The sequence below is a fragment of the Mustela nivalis genome, assembly GCF_964662115.1.
Source record: "Mustela nivalis genome assembly, chromosome: 11".
Taxonomy (NCBI): Eukaryota; Metazoa; Chordata; class Mammalia; order Carnivora; family Mustelidae; genus Mustela; species Mustela nivalis.
Genome location: NC_139030.1, coordinates 12,390,025 through 12,407,427, shown reverse-complemented (window position 1 = coordinate 12,407,427; position 17,403 = coordinate 12,390,025). Strand labels below are relative to the sequence as shown.

Genomic DNA, 17,403 nt, shown 5'->3' with positions numbered 1-17,403 from the left:
TTCAGTTAATAATGGTAAATAATAATAGTGAATGTATTCACCCTATAAAATCAAGTTAGTCTGAAATCTATTGATTTGGTGATGGGGATAAAATAGCATTTGATTTCCAAAGATGAAGCCCTATGTACATGGACCATTGGGTTTGTTATTTTAGAAGATTTCAGCTCAAGTCATCTGCCACATTTGAGATGCACCTTAATCCTAGTTGGTCTGGGCTCACCTGTTATCAGAGAAAACTTTGTTTGGCTCTTAATTGTTTAACTATCTTGTGTTTGTGTTTACATATCCAGCATTTTCAAAATCATTGTTAAATATTTTAGCCCACACTGTTCCTCTCTTAACTACCATACTAACAGTGTATATGAAGTACAGACCTGGTAACACACTATTTTATTACCTTATCTCATATTCCTTGAGGGAATAATCATTTAAATGTTTTTGCTCTCATAATGTTTTTTTTGTATTGTACTGAAAGTAAAGGCTGTTTGTCTAGGCCACAGGTTACCATGAGTAATTTGATGAAACTAGGTAGTTAGCTTGGGGTCTACTTTCTTGCTTTTGCTCTGTGTGTCTTTCTTGAAGTTGAATATAGCATGCCCTTCTCAGCTACTTGAGTCCTGTTCTTTGAGAAAGAATATATGCCACAGCTCTGTTTCTGTGCTAAAACTTGCAAACATGCTTTCAGTATTCGTTGAAATGTTGTTGGTGACCGTAGAGATGTAGTTGTTACCATACAGTTAAGCTACATGACTCCCTTTCTGATGCACCACTGCCTCTCCCCTTCTCCCAAGTAATTCTTTGTTCTGAGTCTCCTGTGGAACCAAGAATCCCCTGGAGGAATCCTTGGTGCCCAGGATGACCCTCTGCCTAGGGGCTGGTGTGGGTTGGTGTCAGTGGATGGACTTTGATGATCACAATAGTGTAGAAAAGAACCTGCTTCTCATCTTTGTACCCATTTTGAATGTTACTCCTACTCAAAATTATATAGTTTCTTATCTATATATTAGAAATTTGGTTATATATTAAAGGTAGCATCCATTTAGTCTTACTTGAGTCTTTGTCCTTATTTAATATTCTTTTCTAAAATAAGACTTAAAATAATTATGCTTCCAAAATAAAACAACCTATATATTCATGCATTGCATGTACAGTATAGCAGATTGCTCACTTTCAGAAATCTTCACTTATCCTGAAACTCTTTTCTCCTCCTCCTTGTGAATTCAGTATAGTAATATGTCTTCCTCTTAAATATTTTCCTAGTAACTGTTTTTTTTACTTTTTTCATTCACCTTCTGAATTCTACACATAATTTTTAATGTAACTTGTTTGGTTTCCGCAAAGAAAAGCAACAGCTGTAATATGTGATGAATCAGTAATACTGTTATGACAAACATTTTTCTGAATGTGCAGACACTTCTTTTTCATGCTTCCTTTGGTTTGTTAATAGTAAACTTGAGTGCTGATGGTGCTTTTCTCTGTTTCTTTTGCATTTAATTTTTTTTCCCCCGTGTTAAATCTGGAAGTGAATAGGCACTTGAGTTTAGTAGTAGGTTAATTTACAGTGATGAATTCACTGCACATTTTTTTGATATCATTTAACTTTGACTTACTGTGAAGTGACTTTCATTTTTCCTCATCAAGAATAACTTGAGGGGCACTTGGGTTGTCCTGTTGGTTGAGCATCTTAATTTTGGCTCAGATTTCAGGGTCTCGAGATTGAGCCCTGTGTCAGGTTCTGCACTCCTTGTGGAGTCTGCTTGAGATTTTTTTCTCTCTTCCTCTCCTTCCCTGTGTCTGCTTCTCCCCCTGCTCATGCTCCCTCTCTCTTGCTCAAATAATAAAATGTTTTAAAGAAAAAGAATAACTTGAATGGAACTGTGCTAGTTTTACAAAGAACTACATAGATCTGGTCATGGATTGTAGCTATTAGATTACTCCACACAGATTATTTAAACATATAGTGATGTCAAAATTAAGATTAAGCACCATGAATAATTGATAAACGAAGTTGTGGTGTAGGGAGGTAGTAGCATAGTATAATGAGAAGTGCATGGGCCTTGGAATTCAAAAGGCTAGATTTGTATCCTGGACCTATCATATGCTTGCTCTGTGGCATTGTCCCACTTACTTGAGCTTCATATATATATAATTTCCTTTTATATAGGTGGAAATAATATCATCTATTAAGGTTATCAGGATTAAATGAATATATATGAAACAGTCAATAAGGATTCTATTAAGTCATTTTAGAAATGTAATATCCCTCCTGCCCTTTGTCTTCTTTTCTCTCCTTCCTCTTTAGTAACCCAGAGTCAGCCAAACACAGCATCCACCCAGTTGCCCTGACTTCTGACATCAGTTGCACATTTGAGAGATTTTTTTGTTTGTTTGTTTCTTTTTTTTTTTTTTTTTTTTTTAAGATTTTATTTATTTAACAGAGAGAAATCACAAGTAGATGGAGAGACAGGCAGAGAGAGAGAGAGGGAAGCAGGCTCCCCGCTGAGCAGGGAGCCCGATGTGGGACTCGATCTCAGGACTCTGAGATCATGACCTGAGCCGAAGGCAGCGGCTTAACCCACTGAGCCACCCAGGCGCCCCTGTTTGTTTGTTTCTTTCTTTCTTTATTCTTTTCTTTCTTTCTAAAGATTTTATTTACTCATCAGAGAGAGAGAGAGAGGTTGTGTATGTGTGTGCAAGCAGACAGAATGGCAGGCAGAGTCAGAGAGAGAAGCAGGCTCTCTGCTGAGCAAGGAGCCTGATGTGGGACTCGATCCCAGGTCCCTGAGCTGGGTCCCTGATCATGGCCTGAGCTGAAGGCAACCACTTAACTGACTGAGCCACCCAGGTGTCCCCATTTGGGAGATTTCTATAACCACCCTGAGTTTCAGCAATTTGTTAGGATTCACAGAACTCATCAAGAGCTGTTACACTCATGATTATAGGAATACAGATTATGCTGGGAAAGGATACAGATTAAGATCATTCAAGGAAAGAGATGGATTGCGCAGAGTCTAGGAGGAGTCAAAACCAAGGACTTCAAGTCCTCTTCAAGGAGTCATAGAAGATGTTACCTTCTCCTGGCCACCATATGTGACAGTACACACAGACTGTTTCCAAGGGTCTAAAGATCACCTCCCATTAGTGAAGAGCAAAGGCCAAGCTTCTCTTTGGAAAAGGTCGTTTCTTCATGTTAGTGCTACAATTTGTAGTAGCTGATTAAATTATTCAGTAGTTAATATTGCGGTTATTAATTTTTATCTACGTAGTAACATACAATTTTAAGTAGTTTTTCAAAACCAAACAGGACAAAGCATATAATGAAAGCTTAATGACATGCTCCCACCTTCTTATTTATTTATTTATTTTCCCAGTTGCCAAAGGCTATATTGGTATGTATGTTTTAGAAAATAAAGATTGATTCTGTTACTTTCAAGTCACTGGACTGAAGAGCTATGTCTAGGGACACATCAAATAGTGAAAAAGGGGACTGCTGCTTTGGTCACATTTTATTCATAGATACAGTCAAAAGCACAAGACTTGTAGTCAACCAGTTCTTCAGGTTTAAACCACAGGCTGATTTCTTTCTCTGTACTTTCTATTGAATTGCTACTATGAATGTTGCTCTTGCCAACTTGAATCCAAAAGTCCCGGTTGGTGCCTCGCTTAGAATCTGCTGAGTTGGTCTCCCCAGGCATCACTTGCTTTGTTTTCTCCACAGTCAGTCCCACCCAGACCATAACCACAACTGGCCTGCAGCTCATGGGCTTCAGCAGCCCTGGGAAGAATGGGTGGTCCTTCAGGTCAATGGAGTGCTGCTTCAGGAGTTCCTCAGAGGCCTGTAGGAGCTTCATGGCCATGAGATGGAACCCCTGCTGCTCCAAGTGCCTGATGATCTCACCCACCAGGGCACACTATACACTGTCCAGCTTGATAGCATAATCCTACGCTCCAGATTGGCCATGGCCAGGATGCTGGCTGTGCACTCCTGCTTGATGGGATTGGAATCAACTCTCGCTCTTTTAGTGCTAGTTTCCAAATACCTTTGGAGTTATATTTTAGGCATTTACTCCATTTTTTCTGTGCTGGTTTATGTTTTTTTTTATTTTGGACATAATTATTATTTTTTACCACTCTTTCCCCAGTCTCTTTTGGACATTATATTGACTTCCTGTTATGCAAGATGAGGATTTAATATTTAGTCCATTTTACATCTTCACACACCCCCAAATTCTCTTGTCATAATTTTTATTTAAATCTGTGTATCTATTTATTTATCCCTCTCTATCTAGTATTTATGTATCTTATATTTGTCAGAATTACATTTCTAATAAAAGAAACTGGAAATAACCATAACTTAAACAAGCTTAAAGTTCATTTTTCTTTCACATAAAAGAATTCTGGAGATTGACAGTCCAGGAAAGGGATAGCAACTTCATAGTTAGCAAGGAGTAAGGCTCCCTCTTTGTCCTTTGTTTCAGGAAAGTTTTTAGAGCTCTGCCATGCTTGTCAGCTTTTCGGTAGGTGGCAGTGTTAACCAAAACTGGGTTTGCCTGTTGGTGGTTATTGAACCAAAAGGCACAACTAAGCCAAAGAACAGGAAAAGAAAGGGTTTTACTTGCAGTAAGTAGAAAACACTGGGGATCTTTCCCAAAACAGTTTTTCCTGAACAACAAAATTGAGGAAGGAAGTTTTAAACTAAGAGTGTGCACATATTCATGTAGGGGCTTGCACAATGGGGAGTATAGTGTGGAAGGGGGGAAGAAGTCATCTGAGGGTGACTGAGTCCAGGTCAAAGTCATGAGGGCCAGCAGTCATCAATTCTTTGGTTCCATTTGGTCTGTGTCTGAGTGCTCAGAGAGGTTAGATCCTACATAGATAACTCAAGGATGTATATATCAGGTCAGTCTTAACTTTTGAGTTGGCACTGGGAGTCTTACCATTGATTTATTATCCCTGATATGCATAGGTTATATCCTGTCCTGATAGTGGCTCTTTGCTCTTCAATCCTTTCACAAGATGGCTGGGAGCCTAAAATGACTTTTCTTATGTCAAGAAAGTTCTGTCTCTCTTCATTTTCCAAGGAACCTCTAACTCTTTCTGCTTATAAGTAGGGGAAAATGGAGAAGCAGAAAGGGCACATGCCAGTTTTGTTCCCGAGTCTTAAGGAGCATTGCTTATAAATTCTACCCTGTAGCTTCTAGTTACGTCTTAATGGCCAAAATTTAGTCACATGCCCTCATTGGGGCTGCAAGGGCTGGGTACTTTATTTTATTTTAAAAATTTTTTAAAGTAGGCTTGATGCCAACGGGGCTTAAACTCACAACGACCTTGAGATCAAGAGTCACATCCTCTACTGACTGAGCCAGCCTGCCACCCCAGTGCTGAGTATTTTAGATACTATTGCTACCCCAAACAATACTGGAGTTTTATTTTATTTTATTTTATTTTATTTTATTTTATTTTATTTTATTTTATTTTAAAGATTTTATTTATTTATTTGACAGAGAGAAATCACAGGTCGGCAGAGACGCAGGCAGAGATAGAGAGAGGAGGATGCAGGCTCCCTGCTGAGCAGAGCCCGATGCGGGGCTCGATGCGATGCGGGGCTCGATGCGGGGCTCAATCCCAGGACTCTGGGACCATGACCCGAGCCGAAGGCAGGGGCTTTTACCCACTCAGCCGCCCAGGCGCCCCAGGAAAATTCTTTAAGAAGATTAAAAATGCTACTCCAGTGAACACACAAATGATAAGAGAATAAAATATCCTTATTGCTGATAAAGAGAAAGTTTGAATGGTCTGAATAGAAGATCAAACTGGGCACAATATTCCCTTAAACCGAAGCCTAATCTAGAGCAAAACCCTAACTCTCTTCAATTCTCTGAAGGCTAAGAGAGGTGAGGAAGCTGTAGAAGAAGAGTTTGAAGCTAGCAAGGTAGTTTCTTGAGACTTAAGGAAGGAGGCCATTTTGCTAATGTAATGTAAAGGCCATTTTCTACAAGGTAAAGCAGCCAGTTATTCCAGAAGATCTAGCTACTTGAAAGTGTAGCTACACTAAACAACAGATTTTCAAAGTAGACAAAACAGCCTTCTTTTGCAAGAAGATCCCATCTAGGACTTTGACAGCTAGAGAGAAGTCAGTTCTTGGCTTCAAAGCTTCAGTGGACAGGCTGACTCTCTTGCTAGGGGCTAATGCAGCTCATGACTTTAATTTGAAGCCTGTGCTCATTGATTATTCAGAAAATCCTCAGGTCCTTGGGTGGCTTAGTCGTTAAGCATCTGCCTTTGGCTCAGGTCATAATCCTGGGGTCCTGGGATTGAGCCGCATATTGGGCTCCCTGCTCAGAGGGAAGCCTGCTTCTCTGTCTCCCACTCCCCCTGCTTGTAGTCTCTCTCTCCCTGTGTCTCTGTCAAATAAATAAATAAAATCTTTTTTAAAAATCCTCTGGTCTTTAAGAATTATGCTAAATCAGTTCTCCCTGTGATGCATAAATAGGAAAACAAAGCCTGGATATAGCACATTTGTTTACAACATGGTTTAGTGAATATTTTAAACCCATTATTGAGACCTGCTCAGAGAAAAAGATTTCTTTTAGAATTACTGCTCACTGACAATGTGCCTGGTCATGTAGAGCTCTGATGGAGATGTAATGCTGGCTTCATAGAGTGAGTTTAGAAGTAATCTTTCTGCTTCTACCCTCTGAAAGGAATCGGAGAGAATTGATACACTTTTTTCTAACATGTTTGGTATAATTCACCAGTGAACAGGGCTGGTTCTGATGCTCTCTGCTTTGGAAGTTTACTTAATTTGCCTTAACATTTCAAGCAGTAAGTTGCTTATTCTTTCTCCTTAATAATTAGAACAAAAATGGATGATTGTTTACAATGAAATTTGAAACTACCTCCTTGTATTTGCATTTAAATCAGGTGTTTATTTTTTCAGTTTACCTCCCCTTCCCAATTCTATTTTATGTGTGTTTTGGCAGACTATAACGTCATCTTACTTACTTGGTAAGTAGTAATTTTGTAGTCTAGTTATTCCATAATGTGTACGTATATCAAAGTGTCTCGTTGTACTTCTTAAATACATACAATTTTATTTGTCAACTGTAGTTTAATAAAGGTTGAAAAATAGATACTACAACCTTGCCTCAGCCCTCATTCTTCTACTTAAATTGCTTACTCAGAGTTTATCATGTAGTTGAGAAATTAGCTTCTCAAGGCTTACTGTGTTTCACTTCTAACAGTTGTTAGAACTGCTACCTTCTTTTAAGGAAAGCTCTTATATCTCTGATCACATTCTGTATCTTAATCAGTTTTGTACATATTGATGTTCCTTTAGGATTTACTATTGTTTTTGTGTCTTTCATTCTTTCATGGTTTATTTACATTTATGTTGGATTACAGATATTTGAGGATTTTTCAATCCCCTTTTACTAATTTTGATTTTAATTTCATTATGTTTAGTGAGTGTGCTTTGTATAATTTCTGTTCTTTTAAATTTGATAAGGTTTGCTTTAATAAGGATTATTTTAAATTTGATAAGATTTATGGCATATTTTAGTGAATGGTATAGCCCTTGGAAAAAAATGTACATTTTGCTTTTTTTGCATGGAGAGGTCTGTAAATGTCAGTTAGGTTATTGACTCAGTGTTTTTATAACCTTGCTGATTTCTCTCTTTGCTTTGCTCTGTCAGTTTTTTGAGGAGGAATGTTAAGTCTTCAACTATAATTGTGTAATTGAACATTTGTGTATCAATTATGTTAGTTTCACCTCTTGTATTTGTATTACCTCTGTTGTATTATCTATTTATGGTTGTTACTTCTTCTTGGTGAGTTAACTCGTTTATCATTATGTAATGTCTGTCTTTATCCCTGGTCATTTTCTTTCTTCTTCTGTTCGTTCGTTCGTTCTTTCTTTCTTTCTTGTCAGTACTCTTCATCTTCCATTTGAGTAGTGTTTGCATATTGTGTCTCTTCATTGTATTATTATTATATTAATATGTATTACTGTGTACATATTATTACATACATACATATACATACATATATGTACAATATTAATATGTACATTTTTATATTAAAGTGGAAATTTAGTAGGCAGTGTATAATTGGGTCATCTTTAAAAATACAGCCTGACAGTTAATGTCTTTTAATTTAAATGTAATGAAATTATTGAATTCATTCAATTTAGTCCTTCCATTTTTTTTTTTTTAAAGATTTTATTTATTTATTTGACAGAGAGAGAGATCACAAGTCGGTGGAGAGTCAGGCAGAGAGAGAGAGAGAGAGAGAAGCAGGCTCCCGCTGAGCAAAGAGCCCGATGCGGGGCTCGATCCCAGGCCACTGAGATCATGACCTGAGCTGAAGGCAGCGGCTTAATCCACTGAGCCACCCAGGCGCCCCTAGTCCTTCCATTTTTAAGTTCTTTTGTTTATCCCTTCTGTTTTTTGTTTCTTCTTCCTTTCTTGCCATCATTTGGATTATTTGAGTATTTTTAGTATTCCAACCTGAATTTAGTTCCAAAGCCTGTGATCTTTGGATCTGACTTGGCATGCAGCATTGAAGGGCTAGTTTGAGGCTGATGCTGGAGCTCAGTTCTCAGTCACTGCCGTGGTTCTTTAGGTGTATTCAGCACACGCACAGCTTTGGCAGGAGCCCAGGACTTATGTTGATTTTTAGTCTCCAAATTTTGCAGGCTTTTCTCCACATTTTCTGGATTCGGTGGCCACTTTTCATAATTACTGTGCTCAGAGGGTTGAGATTCTTTTCTGTGTAGTGCAGTCTTTCTTTGTTGGGCAGTGCTGTAGGATTGCCTTAGGGTGTAGAGCTGAGAGAAAAGTGAAGTATAAAAAATAAACAAGCAGACATTGCTCCCTACTCTTCAAAAAACCCTTTTTTCCTGTTCCTCTGTACAGAGATGGGTGTTCTCTTGGGTGTTTTAGTTCCTACAGTATCATCACCATGGCCATGCCATTATATAACTGGGGTTGTCCCTGGGGCAAAGCTGGTAGAGAGGAAAATGTGTCCCCCTGCAACACACTCTTCAGTTCACAGGGCTCCTTCTTTTCCTTTCTCTTCTTTTGCTGCCGTGCCTACTGTGTAGTTCCCTAATTCGACCCATCTTTGAGTCAAAGGTTGAAGAAAAGAAAATTAAAGAAAGGGGACCAAAAGAACACCTGGGAAGTGAACCATATCTCAGATTGCAGTTTTGCCTCTCCACTCTGCCTGCTGTAATTTACTTTTTTGGATTGCTTATATAATTGCTTTATATATTTTTATCTCAAGTCTTTAGTTGTAATCAGTGAAAAAAGTAGCTTCTACTGTGCTTATTTCATGTTGGTCTGTACCAGAAATTGAATATAAATCTTTTCTTAGCTACGTTATACTAGAACAAGTTTTTCTTTGGTAGTTGTGTAGGATCTTTCCTACTTTGATACTTGTTTCTATAAAGTGACACTTGACTGACTCTCAGCTTCTCATCTGTAGAAATTTTCCTGCTTGTCAGTATGTTCTCTTGCTTAACCTAGATATCACATGACTATGCTTTTATTTTTTATTGTTTGTATAATATTTAGAATATGTTTCTCTAGAAACAGGTTTCTTTTGTATATCCAAATTAGTATTTTGTTGGATAACTTTACTGAGTATGGCTCTCGTCTTAGTTTTAGCTTTGTATCTGTCAGATAATAGTAATCATTCAGAATCGTGCTGTTTTTCCTTAGAGCTTTCACAGATGAAGACCAAAATCCTGGCCCTCTGACTCTTCAAACTGATGCTTTTATCTTCCTCACCATCTGCTGTTGGTTGACTGGTGTGTTCCTTCTCTGTATCTTCTTCTGATCAGTGACATAGATTACAGATATGTTAAAAGTTGTGGTCACGAAAGATTGGAGATAAGTATTCCCTGGTGCTGTTTTTCTTATAATTTTGTATGTATAGGAATTTAATCGTGGGCTCTTAAGGATAGAAGTTCACATTGCTATCTCCAAATCTCAATTTCATAGGTCTGTTTTGGGGCTCAGAAATCTATATTATACAAGAGTACACAAGATAATTTGGAATCCAGTTTGTAGTTTCTGTCCTTACAAAAAAACACAGTTGGGAGGGATTGAAGACTGCCTTGGCCTTACTAATATTCTGCAATTAGCCATTACTTATAGAGCACATTTTCCTGTTTATTCATTACATGTACTAAATGGGACATAATGAAAATCCATGTTCACAGCTATATTATATTTGATGTTCTCACTCATAGAGTAGGTTTTCTGTTCAGTATTTTTCTAAAAAATGTGAAACTAATGTATAGTTTTACAGGTGTTGTCTTTAGCAAGAGTTTTGAGCCTGTGTACGTCTGTAGTGATAATTCTCAAATGGGACTGATTTTGTACCTGCTCTCCCTGCCCCAAGGGACATTTGGCAATGTCAAAACATTTTGGTTGTCACAGTTGGTAGGAGCTCCTGGCATCTGGTGGGTAGAAACCAGGGATGCAGCTAAACATTCTGTAATACACGGGATAGCCTTCTGCTCCCAGAATTATCTGACATGAAATGTCCTAAGTGCCAAAGTTGGTTGAGAAACTGTGCTCCAAAATTAGTGTTAAATGAAGATTTTTTGATTAATACATTTATTTGTTGAAAGAATCTTCTTTTAGTTGCAGTTTTCTACCAATTGGGTGTTCTTACTTTTGAAAGTTAGGAGTCAAGAGATTTTGTTTTGCCCCTTACCACACTCCTATACACAAACATTTCTTCTTCATTTGATAGATTGCATTGTGCATTTGCGTATTAATAACTGGGTAAATGAGAATGACTATATTAAGACAGACCAGTGCTCTCATCTCCCTGTGAAAAAATCTATTTTAGTTCACCTTTAAAGGAAGGCAAAGAAGGAAAGTAGGATGTTTTGGGGACTAATTTTGAAATAGGGGGTTTCTACTATTTGCAACTTTTGTGTGCATCAGCAAGAAATACATTAGATGGGATACCTGGGTAGCTCAGTCAGTTAAACATCTTCCTTCAGCTCAGGTCGTGATCCCATGGTCCCCGGATCGAGTTCCACATCAGGCTCCTTGCTCAGCAGGGAGCCGCCTTCTCCCTCTGCCTGCTGTTCTCTCTGCTGGTGCGCGCGCTCTCTTTCTCTCTCTGACAGATAAATAAAACTCTAAAAGAAAACAGAAAATATATTAGAGTCCCCACTGGGCCACTTGCTTGCTAATTTTCCTTGGTAAAACAAAATTTTCCCAGTCTAAATGATTATGAATCATGTTTCATTGAGGGTTTTAGTAATCACAAAGAGCAGAATGAACTTTTTATTTGAAGTATAACATACATAAAATAAAAATCAAATCTTAGGGGCGCCTACCTGGCTCAATCAGTAGTGCATGCAACTCTTGATCTTGGGGTCATGAGTTCAAGCCCCATATTGAGCGTGGAGTCTACTTAAAAGAAATCCTAAATGTAAGATTGACAAGAATTATGAAGTTAAATCTTCTGTGAAACCACCATTGAATCAAGATACAGAATATTATCAATATGTTAGAAGCATCCTTTGTACTTCCTTCTTATTACTTTTCACTACTAGCCCAGAGCAGTCACCAGACTGACATAGATTAGTTTTGTCTGTTTTTTACTGTTATTAGAATAAATCATTTGAAATTGCTGTTTTTGTGTGTTGGTGTCCACAGTTTCATATATAGTTCTGCCTAAATATTACCCCCCCTTCTGTATAATACTCCATTTCTGGTAGCCAGTTTCCAAAAATGGCCCCTCAATGAACTATACCTCTTAGTATTCACACTTGCAGAATTCCTCACTCCTGAATTTTGTTTGGTCTTTGTGATTCGTTTTGTCCATGGCAGTAAAGAAGACTCTGTGACATGAAGCCTTGCACATTCTAGCTGGGTCTCTTAGAACTTACACTCTTGCAGCAGTCTCAGAATCCAGCTGTCTTGCTGTGCGAAGTCTGTACCGTATGGAGAGGCCATATATATATAGGCTTTCTCGTTAACAGCCCCAGGTGATATTTTAGCCAGCAGTCGGTTACAGTTCCCAACCATGTGAGTGAGCCATCTTGTACATGATTGTACTTTCAAACTTCAGATGAATTTATTAGCTGCCATCTAACTGGAACCACAAGTAAGAACCAAAGCTGGGCCCGTCAACCCACAGAAGCATGAGATATTAATACTATTTAAAAAATATTTTGGTGTGTTTGCCATAAAACAATAGTGAGATATCATTGCACGAATATACCAGAATTTATCCAATGAATTGTTTGTGGACCCTTGATTTGTTTGCGCTGTGGGGCTACTATGAATGCTGCAGCTCTATGCATTACTTACACATATATGTATATTCATATATATTCATATATATATTCATATATATAAACATACATACTTCTGTTGGGCAGATATCTAAGAGTAGAAAGGCTGGGTCAGATATTGCGAAACGGTTTTGCATGTACACTTCCACCAGCAGTTTACGAGAGTTACATGTGTTCTAAATCCTCACCAACATCTGATATTTTTATTTTTTATGATTTTTTTACATTTGAATTCAATTAATTAACATGTAGTGTATTATAGGTTTCTCAAAGGTAGAGTTCAGTGATTCATCAGTCTTATAGAACACCCAGTGCTCATTACATCACAACACTTGTTATTTTTACATTTTAGCCATTTTGATGCTTGTGTTGTAGTATTGCAGTTTTACCTTCCACTAATTAATTTTTTCAGCATTTAAAAAAATAACACCAATCTCACTCTTCCAGTGAATAAAAAGTAGCAGTTTACAATTCATTTTGCAAAGCAGCATAACTTCCATATTAACAGCTAGTCAGATCATAAAGGAGTATTTTAGACTAATCTGAGCAAAGTTTCCACACCAATTATTAACAAATTAAAACTATATATGCCTGTACAAAAATACTCTTATGTGTTTATACCAAGTTAGGTTAATTTTGAGAATATAAAGTATAAAGGAAAAAATCCATATGATCAATTACCCAGCATATTAAAAAACAAAAACGTAGTACACTAGAAATAGGAAAGAATTTCCATAAACTGCTAAAAGATATTTACAAATACCTAGGCATACATCATACCTAGAAATGAAATACTGAAAGTTGGTGGTGGTGTTTCCCATTTAATTATTGACCACTTGCGTTTCCAGTTTTTAATCTCACTCTGCGGTTTGCCAGTAGTTTTGTTGACTTTTTTTTTTTTTTTAAGATTTTATTTATTTATTTGACACAGAAAGAGAGACAGAGAGCAGAAGTAGAGAGGTAGGCAGAGAGAGAGGGAGAAGCAGGCTTCCTGCTGAGCAGGGATTCCCGATGCGGGGCTAGATCCCAGGACCCTGGGGTGATGACCTGAACCGAAGGCAGCAACTTAACGAACTGAGCTACCCAGGTGCCCCAGTTTTGTTGACTTTTGCTAAAATCTCCTGCGTAGGAACTATTTGTCAGTTCCTCTTTGTAGGATCTGTCAACTTTGTTCCGTGTATGCTTAAACAGCTTTACTGAGATATACTTCGTTTTTAAAGTGTACAGTTCATCCTTGTCATTGTACAATTCAGTGGTTTTGGGTATATTGCAATATTAAATTTTGAATATTGTAATATATATAACATAAAATTTACCACTTTAACCATTTCTGAGGGTACAGTTCATTTGTATTGATTACATCACACTGTTTTGCAGCCATTACCACTGTTTCTAAAACGTTTTCCATCACTCCAAACAGAAACTGTGTAACCATTAAATAGTAAATGTCCCATTTTCCCCTGACACCAAATCTGTGGATTTGTGTATTCTGGATATCTAAGTGAAATCATACAATATTTGTTCTTTTATATATGGCTTGTTTCATTTAGCATAATGTTTTGAGATTCCATGTAGTATGTATCAGAACTTTATTCCTTCTTGTTCTTGAAAAAATGTTCCGTTGTATAGATATACCACATTTTGTCTGTCTGTTCAACTGTTGATGGACACTTGGGTTGTTTTTACCACCTCTTGTGAATAATGTTGCAATGAATAGTAACATACAAGTATCTAAATAAGTCCCTGTTTTCCATTCCATGGGGTATATACCCAGGAGTGTAAATGCTGGATCATGCTTTTAGCTTTTAAGGAACTACAAAAATATTTTCCATAATGGCTGCACCATTTCACCTTCCAACCAGCATTGTTTAAGAGCTCCAATTTCTCCATATATTTGCCAACACTTGTTATTTTCCACTTTTTTTTTTTTTAAAAGATCTTATTTACTTATTTGACAGACAGAGATGACAAGTAGTCAGAGAGGCAGGCAGAGAGAGAGAGAGGGGGGAAGCAGGCTCCCTGCTGAGCAGAGAACCCGATATAGGGCTCAATCCCAGGACCCTGGGATCATGACCTGAGCCGAAAGCAGAGTCTTTAACCAACTGAGCCACCCAGGCACCCTATTTTCCACTTTTTAAAAAATCGTAGCCATCTTAGTAGGTATGAGGTAATTTTTTAAAATTGTGGCTTACACTGTATTTTTGGAATTACACTGGTGCGTAAAAGTTAAGAATTGGTATATTGTTTTGGCAAATTGCACCTTTTATCATTATGTGGTGTAACGATTTTCTTGATGCTTAGCAGTGTTTTTAAAAATCTGTTTTATTTGATGTAAGAATTTCTGCCAGGTTTCTTTGATAGGTATGATTGGTATTTGCTTTCTTAATGATTTCTTGTCTTTTAACTTTTAATCTTTTCATGGGATTACTAGCCTTTTGTATATCTTCTTTGTAGAAATGTCTATTCAAATTCCATGCTCATTTTATAATTATTTGCCTTTTTATAATGAGTTTTAAGAATTCTTCATATCTTCTGGATTCATGTCACTCATCAGATAAGTAATTAACAAATATTTTCTTGCATGCCATAGGTTGTCTTTTCATTTTCTTAACGGTATCCTTTTTTGAAACACAAAAACTTTTTTTATCTTTAATGAATTACAGTTTATTTTTTTCTTTTGTCATATGCTTTTGGTGTCCTATCTGAAATGCCATTTCCTTGGCCATGGTCACAAAGATTTACTCCTGTTTTCTTCAAAGGGTTTTATGGTGGTAACTATTAATTTTATGCCGGTAGTCCATTTGGAGGTCACTTTTTATATGGTGAGTGGTGGGGATCCAGTTTCATTCTTTAGCTTGTAGATATCCAGTTGTCCCAACACCATTTTTAAAATTAAGTTTTTAATTTTAATTTCAGTCTAGTTAATGTACAGTGTTATATTTGTGTCAGGGGTACAACATTATGATTCACCAGTTCTGTACATTATCCGATGCTCATCACAGTAAGTGTACTCTTAATCTCCATCACCTATTTCACCTCCCACCTGCCTCCCTTCTGGTAACCATTAGTTTGTTCTCTGTAGTTAAGAGTCTGCTTCTTGATTGGTCTCTCTCTCCTTCTCTTTCTTTCCCCCTTGCTCATTTGTTTTATTTCCTAAAATCTGCATATGAGTGAAATAATACAGTATTTATCTTTTCCTGACTAACTTATTTCACTTAGTATTATACACTCTGGCTCCACTCATGTTGTTGCACATGACAAGATTTCATTCCTTTTTCTGGTCGAATAATGTGTGTGTGTGTGTGTGTGTGTGTGTGTGTATCACCTCTTCTTTATCCATTCATTTATCAGTGGGCACTTGGACTGCTTCCATAATTTGACTATGTAAATAATGGTGCAATAAATATAGGGTTGTGTATATCCTTTTTTCTTTTTTTGAGAGAGAGCGAGCAAGAGTTTTTTAATTTTAGCCATGATTTGCATTCAAATGGTAATGAGTGATGTTGACAGTCTTTTCATATATTGTTGACCATCTGTATGTCTTCTTTGAGAAATGCCTATTCACATCTTTTGCTCATATTTTAATTGGATTATTTTGGCTCTTGAGTTGTATCATTTTTTAAAAATACTTTGGATACTAAACCTTCATCGGATCCGTCATTGCAAATACAGCCTCCCATTCAGTAGGTTGCCTTTTAGTTTTGTTGGTTGTTTCCTTTGCTGTGCAGAAGCTTTTTATTTTGATGTAGTCCTCATAGTTTATTTTAACTTTGATTTTCCTTGTCCCAGAAGACATATCTAGAAAAATGTTGCTACGGCTGATATGAGAGAAATTACTGCCTGTCCTCTCTCTTAGGATTTTTATGGTTTCAGGTCACACATTTAGATCTTTAATCCATTTTTTTAAAAGATTTTATTTCTTTTTATTTGAGACAGAGTAAGCAGGAGCAGGGAGTAGTGGGGCAGAGTGAGAGGGAGCAGCAGGCTCCAGACCCTGGGATCATGATCTGAGTCAAAGGCAGACACACTTAACCTACTAAGCCACCCAAGCATTCCTCTTTAATCCATTTTGAGTTTATTTTTATGTGCAGTGTAAGAGCGTGGTCCCAACACCATTTTTTGAATAGACAAAATCATTCCCATTTGAGTTCTCTTGACACCCTTGTTAACCAATCCGTGGTAAATATAAGAGTTATTTTTTTGGACTCTCAATTTTATATTCTTTTATATTTCAGTATCTCCCCTTATATGAACACAACATTGTTTTAATTCGTTTCATAATAAGTTTTGAAATTGAGAAATATATTTCAACATTTGTTTTTCTCTTTCAAGATTGTTTTAGTTGCAGACACATTTAGGACTTTTGTGTCCTGGTAGTGGATTTACTCTTGTCATTCTAAAATGTCTGCTTTGTCTCTGGTAAGTTTTATTTTCTCATTTCAGTTTATTTTATCTGATAGTAATATATTCACTCATCTTTTCTTTTGATTAATGTTTACATCGAATATCTTTTCCATCATTTACTTTCAACCTACCAAATCTTTATATTTGGAATTTCTTGGAGACAGCATACAGTTAGGTCATGTATTTTATATCTTCTCTGCCTGCCAGTCTCTGTTTGAGTCCTGGTTGAAAATTGATTTTTTCCAGAGAAGACTTTTATGTGCCTTTGCCAGTGAGTTGAGGGCACCGTCATCCCAGGATCTCTTGTATTTTTCACTTGGGGTTCTCAGACCACATTGTAGCATGAATTCTGACCAGGTAGGCAAGTTATACTTTTACTTTTTAATTTCTTATATTTTTCTGTGCCATTCTATATGGTATGATTTTTGTTGTTGTTGTTTACTTTTACCAATATAAAGTTTGTGGGTCTCTTGTATTTCCAACCTGAATGGACCCTGGTATCACTTTTGATTCCCATATGTATCCTTTGGTTAAAGTAGAAGCTAGAAACATAAGGGCTAGAAATTGACTTTAGCATTTTTGAATAGCTAGGCTTCCTGATTTCACTTTGTTTTGGATTGTTGTTTCTACCTTTTTTTTTTTTTTTTTTTTTTTTAATATCTCAGTAACAGATT

At 36.9% G+C, this 17,403-nt stretch overlaps 1 protein-coding gene and 1 pseudogene across 5 annotated transcripts in view; one reads left to right on the top strand and one right to left on the bottom strand.

Moving 5' to 3' along the window:
• PTPN4 (protein tyrosine phosphatase non-receptor type 4) overlaps window positions 1–17,403 on the top strand; it is a 220,278-nt gene that overhangs the window by 53,802 nt on the left and 149,073 nt on the right. The gene's annotated exons all lie outside the window — the stretch shown is intronic.
• Window positions 3,507–3,961, bottom strand: LOC309843896 (nucleoside diphosphate kinase B pseudogene; annotated as a pseudogene). Its single transcript has one exon. The product of its transcript is annotated as a nucleoside diphosphate kinase B pseudogene (transcript).